At 42.2% G+C, this 18,109-nt stretch overlaps 1 protein-coding gene across 4 annotated transcripts in view; it reads right to left on the bottom strand.

Annotated features, from left to right (window-relative positions):
* The window catches only part of LOC109419389 (uncharacterized), a 30,738-nt gene extending 13,012 nt beyond the window's left edge, over positions 1–17,726 (bottom strand). The window contains exon 1 of one of the 4 annotated variants that reach the window (XM_029877756.2): positions 17,092–17,726. The gene's annotated coding sequence lies outside the window, so the exon portion shown is untranslated. The other 3 variants (XM_029877758.2, XM_029877759.2, XM_029877757.2) reach the window with 3 other exon arrangements.
* Positions 17,727–18,109: the final 383 nt, after the last annotated feature.

The raw sequence follows: 18,109 nt of genomic DNA, 5'->3' as shown, positions 1-18,109 counted from the left end.
ATATGTACAACAGAGATGGTTATATTTGCGGTTTAGGGGAAGATGATGTAGATCTATGAAATTAGAATTGAACCTTATGACAACTAGGTTGCCAGGTCATTTATTGGCTCGGTATCTTAGTTGGTAAAGCATTTGTCTAGCGAATAAGGGGCGTGAGTTCAAATTTCACCTGAGCTGTGGATTTTTTCCCAATTTAACCAATAATTTACCCATCTGTACATATTTACGTTGAGTTATTTGAAATTCATACTGTTAACAAAATTTATTCTATATCGACCGGAATCTCACTGATAACTGCACAATTCATTATATGTAAACAATAGACTATAAGGAGAAACTGTGCAAAATTTGGTTGATTTTGGTGAAGTAGGCAAGAAGTTACGTTAGTTTGGAAATGGCACAATAATTATCGACTCACCCTTTATGATAATCTTGTTTATAATGCAATCAAAATAAGTTGCATAATTATCAATAATACAACTGATTTGCAATCACTACAAGCATTCAATAAAATGATCATTGTATGTACCGCTACGTCAACGATAGTGGTGTTTTTCATAATTGCTAAAATAAAACATGTAAAAACACAGTTTTGGAAAATATTGAATTTAACCCAAGACAGAAATAACAACCATAATAACCGTCTGATTTATTCTGGAGTGTCTCAAAAACATAAAAAAATAGATTTTGCAGTGATTTCAACATGCATATATTATGCCTCTCAAGAAAAATCAGAATATGGCGATTATCTGCCTCTGGCTTCTGATATTAGCGCGACAGTCACTAATCATAACAGCGTCACCAGATTTAAAAGTATATAATTCCACTATATGGGGTTTGACAGCAAGAACACTCATTCCACTGAGCTACTCTTGCCGTTCGTCACAAATACATTCAAAAACATCTGTCACTTCGCGAAACCCACGTGATTTTGTTTTTGGCGGGATCACTTTTTCTTTTGTTTTGCCTTGCGACTGTCATGCGGCGGTATGCCTTGCGAGCGTACGACCGCCGCAGGACTCTAATAAAAGATAAGCGCGACAATATATCTGGTGATATTCGCATTCCCCACCCCACTGGACCCCTTTCGCAGTTAGTATCAGTGCGGGATCGTGAATAAAACTGCGATTTTGTATCGAGTCGTGTCGGTGTCTTCTGCGCACTTAGGGAACGTTCAAAAATTACGTCCAACATTTGGGGGAGGGGGGGGGGGTCTACAAAAGTGTGACACTACGTGTATTAGGTATAGGGAAAATGCGTGACAGAGGGGGGAGGGGGGGTCTAGAAATCCCAAAAATTGATGGACGTAATATTTGAATCTTCCCTTATGCATTACAAGGTGTTGAATAAGTGCGCGAAGACACCGAAACGATTCGATGCAATATCGCAGTTTTCTTCACTATCCCGAAATTATATTAGCTGCGAAAGGGATCCAGTGGGGTGGGAAATGCGCAATATGCAATATGTCAAACATATCTGATACCGGTTACCTACGAAAAGCTGAAACGCAAAAATCCAAATTCCAAAAGGCTGACTAACGACAGGATGAATATACAAAAAGGATGAAAATATCAAAAGGTTGAAATGACACAAGACTGACATAGTTATTTTGAATGGCGTCAGCTTAATTATGCCATTAAGACTATGTCAATACCAACCACACATACAACAGACGTAACACTCAAACTATTCCTATCACATTTTCTGCCTAAAATCAAACCAGCCCACACTGGTTCCAGTCCCATGTGAGGGCGATCATAAATATGATTTTCTTGAGTTTTTTATTAAACCGCTTTGATGCATATTTAAAATTTGTTTTTGTATTGTTTATTAAAAATAGGCTCAAACGAGTTTTTGGCATTACGGAGCCGAAATTCATTATTTTGCAGTTTTGTTTACCAACTGATTTGGATATACTAATATTAGCTTAGGCGGTCCACGGTAGTCAAAACTGCTCAAGAATAGTGAAACACACATACTGTAATGGATAAAGTTAGTGAAAGTTGGGAAAAAGTGTTCCCTGGCAATGCAATGCGGGAGGTCTTGATAGTTTTCGAGTAAATTGAAGGTACGACACTTAAGTGATTACCCCCAATCTGGTCGCAAACGGTCGCAGCTAAATTCGCCAGTACATCATTGTTTATGATTATAGGAAAGTTTTATAGAAGAACGTACGAAGAGGTCGGAAGGGGAAACATTTTTCCGGCTTGTTGAAAATTTTCTAAGTATCTAATTCAGTCACACTTATTCAAATAAAATGATAAAGAATGACATACGAATTTGTGATAAACATCAATTTCAACTATGTAAGAGTCGAACACAATCAACCAAATACATGTCGAATGGATGAGACTTTTCAATAGAGTGATGAATGCATAATACTGAAATTAGAAAAAATCAAATAAAATATCTATTTAAGAACATCTACTATCATGACCTTTGCAGAAAAGTTTCGGCATACACTCCCGTTCAAAAGTTTGGGGTCACCCCCTCAAAAACATGTAATTTTTTTAGGCCCATATCTCCGCCAATTTGCGTCCGATTTCAAAACCCTAGGTTTCATTCAAAAGATAATAAGTCAAAGAAACTTTGAACATGATTTAAAAGAAACTTTTTCAAAAAATTTTGTATGTTAACTTAACCCAAAGTTGCCAAATTTTCTAAAAAATGAATATAAACTTACGGCAGTGTAGCTGGAAGTTGGGTCTACCAAATTTTAAGACGAGAGCGGTAATATGACCCATTTTCTATTAGCTTTCAACTGCTTTTTACAGAACTTAGCTAAAAAATCTAGAAAAAAAGTTATTAAGTAAAATAATCCTTGATGTCATCGACCAAAAGTTTGGGGTCACCCCTCAAAATGCTGTATCGGCCAAAAGTTTGGGGTCACTATCGTAAAACATGGAAAAGTGATTTGTTGATATCTTTGTCATCTTTCATCCAATTTTAATTCTTCTTGGCTTATTTGAAACAAAATGAATGATACTTACTGCATAGACATTGAACCACACATATTTGTTGAAATTTACATACTAAAACTTAACGTAAAGTTGCCTCATTTTTTGAAGCGTGGTAAAATGTGTTAACTTTACATAACATTTTTATATACAAAAATCGTTAAATACGTTAAGTTGAAGACATCAAACGTAAATTTAGTTAATTATCTTTGAAATGAGCAAAAAAATAATTAAAATTAAACTATAGATGACGAAGATATCACCAAATCACTTTTCCATGTTTTACGAAAGTGACCCCAAACTTTTGGCCGATACATCATATTGAGGGGTGACCCCAAACTTTTGGTCGATGACATCAAGGATTATTTTACTTAATAACTTTTTTTCTAGATTTTTTAGCTAAGTTCTGTAAAAAGCAGTTGAAAGCTAATAGAAAATGGGTCATATTACCGCTCTCGTCTTAAAATTTGGTCAACCCAACTTCCAGCGACACTGCCGTAAGTTTATATTCATTTTTTTAGAAAATTTGGCAACTTTGGGTAAAGTTTACATACAATTTTTTTTTGAAAAAGTTTCTTTTAAATCATGTTCAAAGTTTCTTTGACTTATTATCTTTTGAATGAAACCTAGGGTTTTGGAGCGGACCTGGTGTGATGGTTAGAACACTTGACTATCACGCCGAGGACCTGGGATCAAATCCCACTCCCGACAAACTCACAAAATGTGAGTTCTTCCTTCGGAAGGGAAGTAAAGCGTGGGTCCCGAGATGAACTAGCCTAGGGCTAAAAATCTCGTTAATACAGACAAAAAAAAAAAAAAAAAACCTAGGGTTTTGAAATCGGACGCAAATTGGCGGAGATATGGGCCTAAAAAAATTATATTTTTTTGAGAGGGTGACCCCAAACTTTTGAACGGGAGTGTATATACCGCATTTAGTTCACCACTGGACTGCGCACTGAGTTTTAATAAGTGCGAAAACGTATATAAAACTGCGCGATTGCATCAAATCAAATTGATGTCTTCGGCGCACTATTTCTTCGACGTATACTGAATAAGTGCTCTGAAGACACCAAGTTGATTGGATGCAATCGCGCACTTTTATTTGCGTTTTCGCACTCGTGAAAACTAGTGCGATAGTCCAGTGGTGAACTAAATGCGCTATATTTGATAAAAGTAATGATTGACCCTATTTCTTAAAGCATTAAACTTTATGTTATTGCAATGATAGCACAGTATCATTGAGGTCAAATTTTTAATTATGTAATGGCCTATGGCGGAACCACTGTGCAGCCCAACATTTTCAATGAAATTTTAAACAGCCTACAAACATGTTCTGTCGTCGTGCGTGTTATGAATTTTGAAATCAATACATAATTCTGACAACGTATTTCGCCTTTATCTTCGTCAAATATCGCACGACTGTGGAACACTCCTTAAAAACCATAAAAGCCTGGCCGCAGCGGAGCAGTGTGGTGGCGATAAGTACACTGAAATAAATTTTGTTGTCGTTTCCACCGAATCCATGGTAAAATTAAGAACTGTACCAACAATTTTCAACCGAATGCAAAATTCTGTTAATTGTACTGAAACATTGTCAATATTACCATGCGTGAAGTACCATTGACTAAAAACATTCTTGATGTTACTATTTTGACATTGTATTTTTGACCATGTTTATCTAAGACGCGCAACATTCAAGTCTACATGGTCGAAATGGCAATGCCCAAATAGTAGAACCAAGAATGTTTTTAGTCAACAGTAATACACGCATGGTAATATTGACAATGTTTCAGTACAATTAACAGAATTTTGCATTCGGTTGAAAATTGTTGGTACAGTTCTTAATTCTACCATGGATTCGGTGGAAACGACAACAAAATTTATTTCAGTGTAGGTATTGATCCAGCAACGACCATTCGAAGTCTGTTTCGCAAAAATGACCGAGTGCCATTGTTTCCGTTTTCTTAGTCACGCATGATAGCTTTTGTCACACCTGCATCAACTGTCGACTTCGTCGTCGTCGCCCGCTGGTTATGATGGGAGTATAATGAAGTACGTACGTATAGACTTATTTCTCTGCTTATTTCCATACTGAAGGGCGGTCGACCGAGCATTTCGTTTCATCCAATGAACCACAGAAATAAGTTCGACAGGAATAAAAGCACACTGTGTAAAACACTAAGGGAGCTGTAGGGGAAAGGTAGTCAGCAGTGAGAGAACGTTTGTTCGATATTTTGTACATTTACTTCATTTATGCAATTCAGTATCATAATTACAATTTTACTTAACTCATTTTGGTGCCAACTTTTCCGCACTGGTTCATTATGCAACTGAAATGAGTTGCATAATGAAAAATAGTTGCATTATGTTCATAATGCAACTCATTTGAGTTGCATTATGAACATTATGCAACCCAAATGGGTTGTATAATGAAAAAATCATTGCATAAAATTTTGTATGGAACTCGTTGCAAAACTCGATTTTTTCAGCACTCTTCGTATTTATCGGCAAGCCTCGTTGGATAAATGTACGACTCGTGCTGAAAAAATCAACTTTTTGCACCTCGTTACATAAATAACTATTATGGACACTGTAGGGTAATTCATGTATTTTGGACAGGCTGAGGACAACGTTAGAAAAATCGTCCTCTAGCTTCCTTAGAAAGGAATTGATTATTTTGCAAAGTTACTATTACGCTTATAATATGATTGTACTTTGCGTTCCTGGTGATAAAAAGCTTAACGAACGCATTTTAGCCTGAGAAAATCACAATTTCCAATCGTCTGTTAGAATTGCATTTTGGACACCGAATATATGTTTTGGACACCCTCAGGTATATATAATTTGGACTGGGCAATTATCTCCATGTTTAGCCATGAATACTGCTTTATCATGAAAGTACGTTAAATTAACAAATATTTTCTTGTAAATAATCAAATTTCTCCGCTTAACAGGCATCTATTTTGATAACAATTACGGTTTTTGTTAAAATCGAGGAAATATCGCCAGAACCACATAATACGCCTTCAAGTATGCAATCGCACAGCATCCCCATGTAGTTCGTCAGATGACCAAAATATATTTACAGTATAAAACTTGTAATGTATTTTGGACACCACCTATTTTAGGCGTTCTAGATGAATGTTAAGAGATTGGCTGCCCAATACTTCTTTGTTGAACAGTTTTCATTGCAATAAGGCTTTTATTAAACTTCTTACAATTATTAATTCAACGATTTTGAGGTGAATATTGTATGTGACTGTGTAGCGTATGTCGTCTTGCATACCTGTGCATTTGAGGGGATTTAGTGAAACATTTTACATTTTCGATAATTTTGAAGTAAATTCTTAATTGTTAAGCGTATTTTCAACGTAAGTCATCAGAATAGGGTCTGTTTGATCCAATAATCGATATTCAGAAGTATCAACTTCTATTGGCTCTTCGGAACAAGGCAAACATCGCCGTGCATGTCCAAATTATATACACGTCCAAATTATATTTTTTACCCTACCTATAAGTAAAAGCATTCGTTCGGTCTAGTAGCCGTTCTCGTAATACTGTCAAGTGAATAGTTAAGAAATAAAAGTCAATGAATTTATTAAAAACTAGCTGTCCCGGCAAACGTCGTACTGCCTGCCTACTATGTTTCTTGACATGCAGATCTGGAGAGAAATGGCCCGCAAAATGGAATCTTAAATTTTCCCGTTTTTGTTACTTTCCCGGTCGATTTTTGCAATTATTTTTCCGTACGAACACGTCGGAGCCCTACACGAAAACAATGGTGAAAGAATTTTGTCGATCTGTTGACCCGTTCCCGAGCCTATTCGTGACATACAAACATTATTCCATTTTTATTTATATAGATAGACTAGACCATAGGTCCCCAAATAGTGGGTCGCGACACCCAAAGGGGATTGGCACCTGTCATCCAGGGGGTGCGAAGAAAACTCTTGTTCAAATCGTTTGGTCCTGGTTTCCAAATATTTTCTAGCTAATTAACAGCGAAACAATTACGTAGACCGTTGACCCTTCCTCGAATTATTCTCGAAAACCGAATTATTCTGAAAAATGGAACGCATTCATCCTGGCATTCATCATATAGCATACAGTAAAGGGGGCAAGATGGGTCACCTAAGAAATGGATTCCTATAACTTTCTAAATATAAATGGCATTTCTCTGTTTTCTACCACGACTTGCAGATACACCAGTCATCTATTATATAAGATTATAGAAAGGTCATAAGGTTTGAGACCTGGTTCTTGACAAGCAATTTTCAAAACATGACCCATCTTGCCCCAACTTTTTTTTACGGGGGCAAGATGGGTCAGGTAACACAAAATTGGATTTTTCTACAACAAAAGATACTACATTTTCAATTTTATTTATACATCCAAGCGTCACACTCGTACAGATTACATGAAAGCAGTGATGAAACACTTTAGGTAGTAGTTGGTTCTAAGAACTAAAGATTTCTGTTCAGGCAGCCATAAACGGACTTCAAAAACCTATGTTTTTTCACAAAAAATAATAAATTCAAGTACACAAATCTTCAGCTCTCAAATCGCTTCGATAACTTAGGTCACGGAATAGGCTTTCAATAAAAAATAAAACATTTTAAAAAACTATGCCAACATGCTGAAAACTTAGGGTGACCCATCTTGCCCCGCCTACACAATACACGTAGTTTTATGGGATGTATAGCATAAGCAGAATAACGAAAACATATTTTTTTTCTGTGCAAGGAATGAATTTTCAAATAAATATATCACTTTTCCTGTGTGGAGCGGACCTGGTGTGATGGTTAGAACACTCAACTATCACGCCGAGGACTTGGGATCGAATCCCACTCCCGACAAACTCGCAAAATGTGAGTTCTTCCTTTCGGAAGGGAAGTAAAGTTTGGGTCCCGAGATAAACTAGCCTAGTGGCCCACACTTATATGCAAAACAACAATTTTGAAAAAAAAATCCAAGTGTTTCCTCCGGTATCGGCTGTTTTTGATTTCCAGAAGCTACGTTCAAAATTTGAGCAAAATCGGTCAAGTGGAAGGTTTTTTTAATTTCTTTTTATTTGTGAATTTTAACTTAAGCTAATTCTTCACAAAGTGGAAGGGTCCGCTTTTCAGGTTTGAAGTTTGAGGGGGCTTTTGAAACCTGTTTTTCAGAATAAGAATGAGACTCCTCGGGTTATGTGGGTTGCGACCTAGGGGCAAAACAGATCTAACGAGAGAAAATCTGTGTTCGAAGTGTTGTTCAGAATTCCTCACAGTTCCTCAGATTTTCTCCCATTTATACCAAATTTGTTGGAGCGACGGCAATCTCCTCTTGATCAACCCTATTCAGCGAAAGCGGCGAGATAATCGAAACCCCCTACTTCATCGGGCACCACCTTTTCGCCGCACTCATCACCCGTCTACCGACACAGAAGTTACGGGACTTTTTTCATTACTGTTTTGCATTGTATTCGAACAAGACGTGTTTTTCATTAAAGATCATTTTCCTTGTAAAACCGCGTTCTAATTACTCGTCCGAAAGGTGTTCCCACTGTCCGCTCTAACAGGTGATGGGCCCAGTGGATGATCGGAAAACGCAGAAGTGATTCGGTTTTCGCAGTAAAGTGTTTTTCTCGGTCGGGGTAATTTCGTCGGCGGTTTTCGGCACGCGTGTGCGAGACAAGTGGATACAATATGGCGGACATTTCGAAACTTTCTTTCATACGACTGAATAACAGTAACTGGCAGTCGTGGAACTTCCGAATGCAGATGCTGCTCATTCGGGAGGAACTTTGGCATGTGATAAGCGGTGCAAAGCCAGAGCAGCCGGACGACGATTGGATTCGCGATGATCAACGTGCTTTGGCAACAATCGGGTTGTGCTTGGAAGAATCGCAGTATAGTTTGGTGAAGAAGAAAGAAAGTGCAAAAGAGGCGTGGAACTCGCTAAAGGCGTACCACGAAAAACCAAATATGTCGTCGCGAGTGTCACTTTTAAAACGGTTGTGCTCCATTAACCTTTCCGAAGGCGGTGATATGGAAAGTCACCTCGTCGCTCTGGATGAGCTGTTCGAGCGGCTTGAGAACGTCGGGCAGAAACTCGACGAGTTGTTAAAAGTGGCGATGATTCTTCGCAGTTTACCGAGTTCGTTTGACAGTTTAGTGATGGCTTTGGAAAGCCGACCGGACGCGGACGTAACACTCGATCTCGTAAAATCCAAACTGTTGGACGCGTACCAACGGAGTGCGGATCGGTCGAACGGTAAATCGGTTGGTGAAAAGGCGATGAAATCGAACACAAAACGCGACGATGAGAAAGTGTGCTTCTTCTGTAAAAAGCCGGGGCATTATAAGAAGAATTGCCGGAAGTTTTTAGCGCTGCAGAAGAGCAGCGGGAATGATTCGAAACAGGAGGGCAAGTCGGCACCTCCTAAGGCCAAACAAGTGCAGAAAAACAGTGAGCCGTTGTGTTTTATTGCGGGGCATACAGTGAAGAATGTGTGGATCATGGACAGCGGTGCATCATGTCACATGACAAGTGACAGAAGCTTCTTTACGTCGCTGACTGAGCGTGCCGGAGCAGATGTTGTTCTGGCCGATGGCAACAAAACCAAAACGGCTGGTTTGGGTGAAGGTGTTATTCGCGGAATCGGCGGTGACGGGAAACCGATTGACATTCGCATTAGTGAAGTGTTGTTTGTGCCGGGATTGGATGGAAGCCTCCTGTCGATCGGAAAGATGGCAAGCAAAGGACTCGAAGTGCGTTTCAATGATGACGGTTGTGACATCGTGAACAGTTCCGGGAATGTCGTTGCGATCGGCGAGCGATTCGGGAACTTGTATAAACTGAGTGAAGTGGAACGCGCGATGCAGTCGGTCGGTGACAGCCACAGTGAGAAGTGTCGTCACTTGTGGCACCGGCGATTCGGCCATCGGGACATGGACGCGATCGATAAAGTGAATCGGGAAAACCTCGGCGGCGGAGTGAAAATGACGGAATGTCGAAGAGAAGAAGTTTGTGAAATCTGCCTTGAGGGGAAGCTCACCCGGAAGCCTTTCCCTAGTGTTATGGACAAGAAGTCGGAGGATATTTTGGATCTGGTCCACACTGACCTGTGCGGACCATTTAACAACGTGACACCGAGCGGTAATCGGTACTTTATGAGTCTGATAGATGACCATAGCCGGTTCACCGTTGTATACTTGCTGCGCGAAAAGTCGGAGGCGAAGGAGAAGGTAAAGGACTACGTGTCGTTCTGTCAGAACTACTTCGGGAGGAAGCCCAAGATCATCCGATCGGACGGCGGCGGTGAGTACATAAACAAAGATTTACAACATTTTTATGCAAAAGAGGGCATCGTTGCCCAATGTACTACCGCGTACTCGCCTCAATCCAATGGAGTGGCGGAGCGGAAGAACCGCTCCCTCCAGGAGATGGCTTCATGCATGCTCCTGGATGCCGGCATGGAGAAACGGTACTGGGGCGAGGCCATCCGTACAGCAGCGTATCTACAGAATCGGCTTCCCTCCCGAGCTGTCGACGGTACACCGTACGAACGGTGGTACGGCAGAAAGCCGGTACTGGATCATTTGCGAGTCTTCGGGAGCGATGCGTATGTCCATATACCTGACGTGAAACGGAGCAAATTGGACCCTCGGTCGCGGAAGCTGACATTCGTCGGATATGCGGAGGATCGGAAGGGATACCGATTTTTGGATCGTACGACAGACACAATAACAGTGAGCAGAGACGCTAGCTTCGTCGAATGGGACAACGGTTCGTCGCAAGTGGAGCTGAACAGTCGGAAGAAGGCCAGTTCGAATTTGCCGAAGCAGGGACATGAAGAACCGAAGTCGGCGAGGGATTCTGGATCATACGGCGACGAGTGCTCTGACGGAAGCGATGCGGGAGGTTTTGAAAGTTTTGATGAGGATCATCCGGTTCAGGAGGAGCGAAATACCGGAGAACAAATCAAGCAGTTGCCGAACAGGAAGACCAGAGGAGTGATGCCGAGCAAATTGTCGGATTACGTCGTCGGCATTGCTAAGCGTGCCGTGGTGGAACCGACGACCTTTCGTGAAGCCATGGAGTCGCCGGAGAAGAGATTCTGGGTCAGCGCTATGGAGGACGAGATGCATTCTCATGGTAAGAACGGCACGTGGACGCTTGTGGAGGCCCCGCAGAACCGGAAGATCGTTGGGAGCCGGTGGGTCTTCAAGGTGAAGCAAAATGAACACGGCGACATCGTGAAATACAAGGCGCGTGTTGTAGCCCAGGGTTACACACAAAAATTCGGTGTAGACTATGACCAAGTATACGCTCCTGTGGTCAGTTACACGACATTGCGGACGCTGCTTGCTGTGGCGGGACGAAACAACTTCGTTCTGAGGAATTTTGATATTAAAACAGCCTACCTGTATGGTACCTTACACGAAGAAGTCTACATGAGACAGCCGCCTGGTTTTGAGGTACCGGGGAAAGAAAACCATGTCTGCCGGCTCCGGCGCAGTATTTATGGATTGAAGCAGTCTGCACGCTGCTGGAGCGAGAAGCTTTCAGAGGTGCTTTCGAAGCTAGAATTCCAGCGAAGTTCAACAGATCAGTGTCTTTTCTTCAAGGCGGTTCCGGATGGAAGAAGGATATATGTGTTAGTTTATGTAGATGACATGTTGGTCGCTGCGTCAGACCAAGCAATGATCGACGATGTCTTCCATGGATTACAGCAGTTCTTCGACATTTGTGATCTTGGAGAAACCCGCTACTTTCTAGGGATGGAGGTGGCAAAGGACGATGGAATCTACTCTATCAGTTTGCGAAGCTACATTGTGAGGACGATTGCGAAGTTTGGAATGGGAAATGCGAAGCCGAGCCGTACGCCGATGAATGTTGGATACCCTCAGGATACGGAACCCAGTGAGCCGCTGCAGGATGGGGAGCACTACCGAAGTTTGGTAGGTGCTCTTCTATATATCGCTGTTACAGCTCGGCCGGACATTGCGAATACAGTTGGAATTCTGGGCAGGAAAGTGAGCAGCCCTTACGAATCCGATTGGACGGCAGCTAAGAGAATCCTCAGATACCTAAAGGGAACGCAGGAATGGAAATTGATGTTGGGACGATCGCAAGCCGCTGGGACATGTCTGGTAGCATACTCCGATGCTGACTGGGCGGGAGATGTCTCCAGCCGCAAATCAACGACAGGTTCAGTGATTTTCTTCAACGGTGGCGCCATTAGTTGGATCAGCAGGAAACAAACCTCGGTAACCTTGTCGTCAATGGAAGCCGAGTACTGTGCTTTGAGTGAAACCTGCCAAGAGGTTGTCTGGATACGTCGATTACTGAAAGACTTCAACGAAGAACAGAATCAACCAACCACTGTTTTCGAGGACAATCAGAGTTGTCTCAGCTTTGTCAGCTCTGATCGCCTGAGCAAGCGCTCGAAGCACATAGAAACGCGTCAACATTTCGTCCGGGACCTCTGCGAACGCCAGGAGATATGTTTGGAGTACTGTCCTACAAACATGATGACCGCGGACATCCTAACGAAGCCCCTTGCCGCAATCAAACATAACCGTTTCTCGGAAATGCTGGGGCTCACGGATGGTTCCATCGGAGATTGAGGAGGAGTGTTGGAGCGACGGCAATCTCCTCTTGATCAACCCTATTCAGCGAAAGCGGCGAGATAATCGAAACCCCCTACTTCATCGGGCACCACCTTTTCGCCGCACTCATCACCCGTCTACCGACACAGAAGTTACGGGACTTTTTTCATTACTGTTTTGCATTGTATTCGAACAAGACGTGTTTTTCATTAAAGATCATTTTCCTTGTAAAACCGCGTTCTAATTACTCGTCCGAAAGGTGTTCCCACTGTCCGCTCTAACAAAATTTCTCAGAATTTCTCAGAGTTGCTCTCGTTGAAACAGTGTCTTGCGCCTAGGTTGCGACCCACTAAAAAATCTGCCCTCTCTTGCTTACCTTCGCGGCACGACCGTTAGGGATGACAAAGGGGGGAACGTACATGAGTACCTAGGGGCAAGCCAGATCTAATGGGAGAAAATCTGTGCTCGAATTGTCGCTCAGAATTCCTCACAGTTACTTAGATTTTCTCCTAGTTATACCAAAGTGTGATCTGGCACCAATGTCAAACTGCAAAGTATTGCGTGTGCTGAATGAAAATTGCAGTTTTGGGGATGTCTTGCAACTAATTTCGTCGATCATCGATAAAAAGAGTTACTCCGAATTCCTCAAAGTTGCTCTCATTTGCACAGTGTCTTGCTCCTAGGTCAGACGTCAAACTCGTTTTGGCATCGATTTTGACACTGACAGTGCTTTTTAGTTGCGTTTTGCCCCAACCAGTGAACATCCAACCATCGAGACGACGCCCATCTAACGAGCCGCCAAAGAAACGAATCGGGACTGTACTTTGTATTGGTTAGCGTTTCACCAGCTATCGCCTTAGGGTACGGCCAGAGTGGATGCGTCACGCGGCGCGGCGCGGAAATTTGCACGCAAATGAATAACAATCAATAATAAGGAGCTGTCAAATCCGCGTCGCGTCGCTCGACGCGTCCACTCTAGCCGTACCCCTAAGTTGTTCTATCTCTCCTGGAAGCTTGGGTCCTGGCTGGTACTATAGACTATCCGTTGAACTCAAGCTCCTGGATTGGGAGGAGGCCAACTCAACTTGCTGTTAGTCGGCCCGCCATTTTTTCTGTTAAAGTACGATTTGGGGGACAGTGGAAGTAACGGAATCCCACTTATCCGTCTTCGTACACATCCTTCTAATAATGCTGTATGGAGTGATATCAGCGGCGTCATGGTCGCATTTTTTTCCGCATTCAAGTTCGCAAATTGTGAACAATCCTCGGTACCCAATTACGTAATTTTTGTTTAATCCTTTACTGTCAGATCGGAGTGACATGCTAAATATATATTCAAACAAAAGGCAATTTACACGTATAAAAAATACACGGTTATCAATATTTTTGGGTACCGGACTGGAAACACAAAATTTAATGGTTTCCTTTGGTACATCGAGGTCTTGATATTAGTCTATGGTTATATCTCTACCGCATATCTCCTGCATACTCGATTTTTGCTCCACGAAGCGTGGGCATTCAAAGAGCATATGGTCCGTGGTCTCGTCGCAGTCTGCGCATTCTGGACATGCGGGGGAGCCTGCAAGTTTGAATTTGCGCAGATCTAGGGGTAAGACAGATCTTACGACAGAAAACAAGCTCGTAGTGTTGCTCAGAATTTCACACAATTCCTCAGATTATTTATATAAAGTGTAACGTGATATCAGGCGCAAAGGCGCAAACGCTAAACCACAGACAAACAGACGTAACACTTGCGAAATTTCCATCGACCACGCTTTTAACGATCATTTTAATTTTTCATAGTTGGGGCTTTCACAACGAGAGGCGCGCGCATCGTTTTTCTATGTGTTTGACGTTTCACACTAGCGCCTTCTATTGACGATATGGCACAACACAGTGATTCGTGCAACTTTTCCACCAGGTGATGGTAGTGTGTACTGGGCGATGGATTTCCATGAAAATCGTTCAAGGTGTTACGTCTGTTTGTCTGTGGCTAAACTGTCATTTTCATAGGAGAACTGTCAAAGGCCCTCAAAATCAGCTGATTTTAAACGTCTTCTGATTAGACCTATTTCTCAGACTTTCTCTCATGGTTTCTCCCGTTTGGACAGTGTCTTGCCCCAAAGGTGTAGATACCACCTAAAGCACCCATGGCCTGACAGAAATTTTGTCAAGTGAAAGTTCACCTCGCCATGGTGCCTACTCGAAGCACTTTTCGGCCTTTGCCACCACTATAGTGCTATGGGCATCTTGTCCGCTAGCACGCATACCGCGTCCTTTGAGACCTTGTGGTTTGCGCTGACCACCCTAAGCAACATCAGCCTGTGGGTCGCTTCACGTTGCGATTCACCACTAGCGCATTCGACCATGCAGGGGCGCCATACCGCCGCTTATTCCAGACTATTGCCAAGCTATTTGACATTATCTTTGACAACGCCACTATCGCCATGCTTGCCCTTTTGCCTTTTTCCACGTGGCTTCCTAATTTCAGCTTATCGTCGATCATGACCTTCAATTGATTCAAGGACCGCTTAGAGTTGATCGGGCACCCGTCTGTGGTGCGCACTGCCTGTAGTTCAGAATTGCGGTTGTTTACCACTACCACCTCCGGTTTGTGGTGCACGAGCCAGCTGTTTCGACTTCATCCAGTCCTCCTCTATGCCAATTGCGTGCGTTGCTGTCAGCTCCACTTCCTTTATCGACTCGCTACCACGAGGGTAATATCGTAGGAAAAGCCGGCCAGCTTTACGCCCAGTGGAAGTTATATCTCCAACCCATCAAAAGATAAGGGTGGATAAAAATCAATAGATTAGTTGGGTGGAATAATAGCACAGCACTTTTAAAACTGGTCAAGAAATGTTCCGAAATCCAAATCGCAGAACAAATACTTTTATCGGATGGATAACAGGAGTTTTTATGTCTGAACTTACGGATTTGTGACCTTTCTTTGGTGGGTCGCATGAAGCTCATTGGGGCGTCACGCGCTCATCAGGGGAGTCACGCGCTGAAAAGTTTAGGACTATGCCCAAGTAACCAGTAAGTACTCCTTCAGCATTATAGTTGTCTTTACGGCAAGGCTTTTAATGCTAATTAGCCGCTTATAGCACTACTTCACCGCATTTTTTGGCAAAATAACGGACTGTCTTAGCGCTACAGCCTAGGCTACATCTTCAGGAACGTCGTCAAAAAATTGTCAGAGAAGCGTAACGCCTCGTCGTTCAAAACAAAACTAAAATAGATTTACGTCTGCTTCTTGTTTTCTCGGCCCGCTTCCTCGTCCTTCCACACTACAGCTTGTGCTAGGTACAGTCACTATATATATATAGTGATTGTAGTGCTAGGTGGTACTTTTTATTCTCTTTTTCTCTTTCGAATAATCTTATAATCCTTTCGCTTAATCGGCACACGTTTCCCGACGAAACGAGAATTATTAACTTTTTGATGCCCAATTCCCCAATACAAATTAGCGGCAGCAATGTTTGCTGGTGAGCCCAGATGAGGAAGGGAAAACGAAGAAGCTAATAGGCTGCACAAATATGTAAACAGAAGCTTAGGCCCTGTAAGAGGGAGACAACATGTGCTGTGAAACGCATATCTCCCATCCCCTTTGCTTTGCTTTTAACTCTGAAGCTAGTATGACACTCTTTGCAAAGATGGTCTAACCTGGTCTAACCATCTTTGCTCTTTGACCAATGCCAATTATTTGGCCACTTCTGACAGTTAAATTTTGACCAAGGTGTACCTGGCAAACAAAAATATTTGTCACTCTCGAAAATCGAATAGGGACAAACAGAGCCAAACAACCTGCCAAAATTTATCTGTCAAAAGTGGTCAAATATTTGGCGTCTGGGCAAAGAGTGCGTGTACCAGCACCCTTAACGAGCAGTTGAGAACTAGGGGCAAGACACTGTGCAAACGAGAGCTTTGGCTACACGAACTGACAGTTCGTTTGGCTACAGTTGCCTTCACCTCCGCGAGTCTATGGAATCTATAGTGACTATAGTTTAAATGTCAATTAACAGCCAAAAGTTATTGAGCACTACTACTGCTATTTCAATGCAGTTATGCATTCGAACTGCTTATGTAGGGCAGTTCAAATACATAAACCCCGTATGAACGGCTTATTCAAATGCTTAGTGGTTACCTGGGGAGTCATGCATGTGAAGTTGGAAATTGTTGTACTGGACAAAAACGATGTATCACAAAGAGGGCTTCAAATTTCATTTCAAAAGGTCGAGATCCTGCAATGTCCACTAGGCATTTCATAGCGTAGAAATTCTGATTCTGAGTTGAACAATCAAATAATTTTTGCTCACCGTTACTGGTGTCTCACTGGTCACTATACTCCCCTACACTTACGTCTGGTTTCAATTTTCCTTCCAGCGACTTTTCATCAAAAGTATACCGACTGTTCAAAGGAATAATATTGGCTTTTATTAACTCTCCGCAGTGGTTATATTTATGCACCCCACGATTTACGAAAAACAGATCACGTGTAAACACATGGTGGAAGATGAGGAAACAAACAATTTTCTTACACTGGCGATTTTCGGTTCAGACTCGGTGTTGGTTGTTTTCCCGATGCTTCTTCATTCATCACCTTCTACTGCCGAGAATGCTACGATGCTACACTTGTGTGCACCGTTGATGATGTGCTCTTATCTCTTCAAAAATGATACTGATTAGCACTTAAGCATTGTTACAATGTGACTCATACAATTATTCACTGCAATTCAGGACGCTCAGCTAAGCAAGGAAATTATCACATATCCATTAGCAAGTCGATCCGAGTCGTAGTCACTTTTATCGATCCACATTTCTTTCACTGTTTAGCACCAGACATGGCGAGTTTACCATAACTCTATCCGTAACACGGCATGATTGTAATCACTTCATGCCAGAAAACGATGCCTTGCTGGTGAGATTTATTTATAGCCATCGAATCACGAAACTGTAGAACCACTACGTCACTACAAACAAGAACGATTTACCCGGTGCAGATCTACGCGAAGTTTGATTTTCCTCTTTTCCTTACGACGTAACAGTAGGAGAAGCCAGCTATGGGATGAGGAATCGGTTTATTTCAACCATTCACCGGCGCGCGGCACTGATGCAGAGCTAAGGGGCGAACACGTGCGAACGACCGCGAATGCGGAATACAACTGAGAGCAAGCAAATGCTTTTTGGGGGAGATGATGAGAAATCCGCGAGGTAGGGAAAAGAGACAATGAATGCAACGGTAAGGTTGCGGGCTATCAGGCTATGCACATATAAATACTTACCTTAATCATTTGAGATATTTAAGATATTTTTGGTTTGAGTTTTGGTTGGATTACTTAGGTTTAGGTAGTTCAGTCACTCATATTTAAGTGCGACACTAGGTTCGACAGTGATATTGCTAGCCTAGTTTTTAGCGATACTCGATTTAAAAGCAATAATCGGGCTCATATTTTTATATGCAGATCCTTGGAAGAGTTGATTTCGCTTACAAATGTTGTGCACAGTTGGATGTCTTGCAGTTTAAAAGGAATTTCTCAGCCTATCCATCCAAGTACG

Source organism: Aedes albopictus, chromosome 1 (assembly GCF_035046485.1).
Source record: "Aedes albopictus strain Foshan chromosome 1, AalbF5, whole genome shotgun sequence".
Taxonomy (NCBI): Eukaryota; Metazoa; Arthropoda; class Insecta; order Diptera; family Culicidae; genus Aedes; species Aedes albopictus.
Note: the sequence above shows the minus strand (reverse complement) of the source record. Positions and strands in the feature narration are given on the sequence as shown.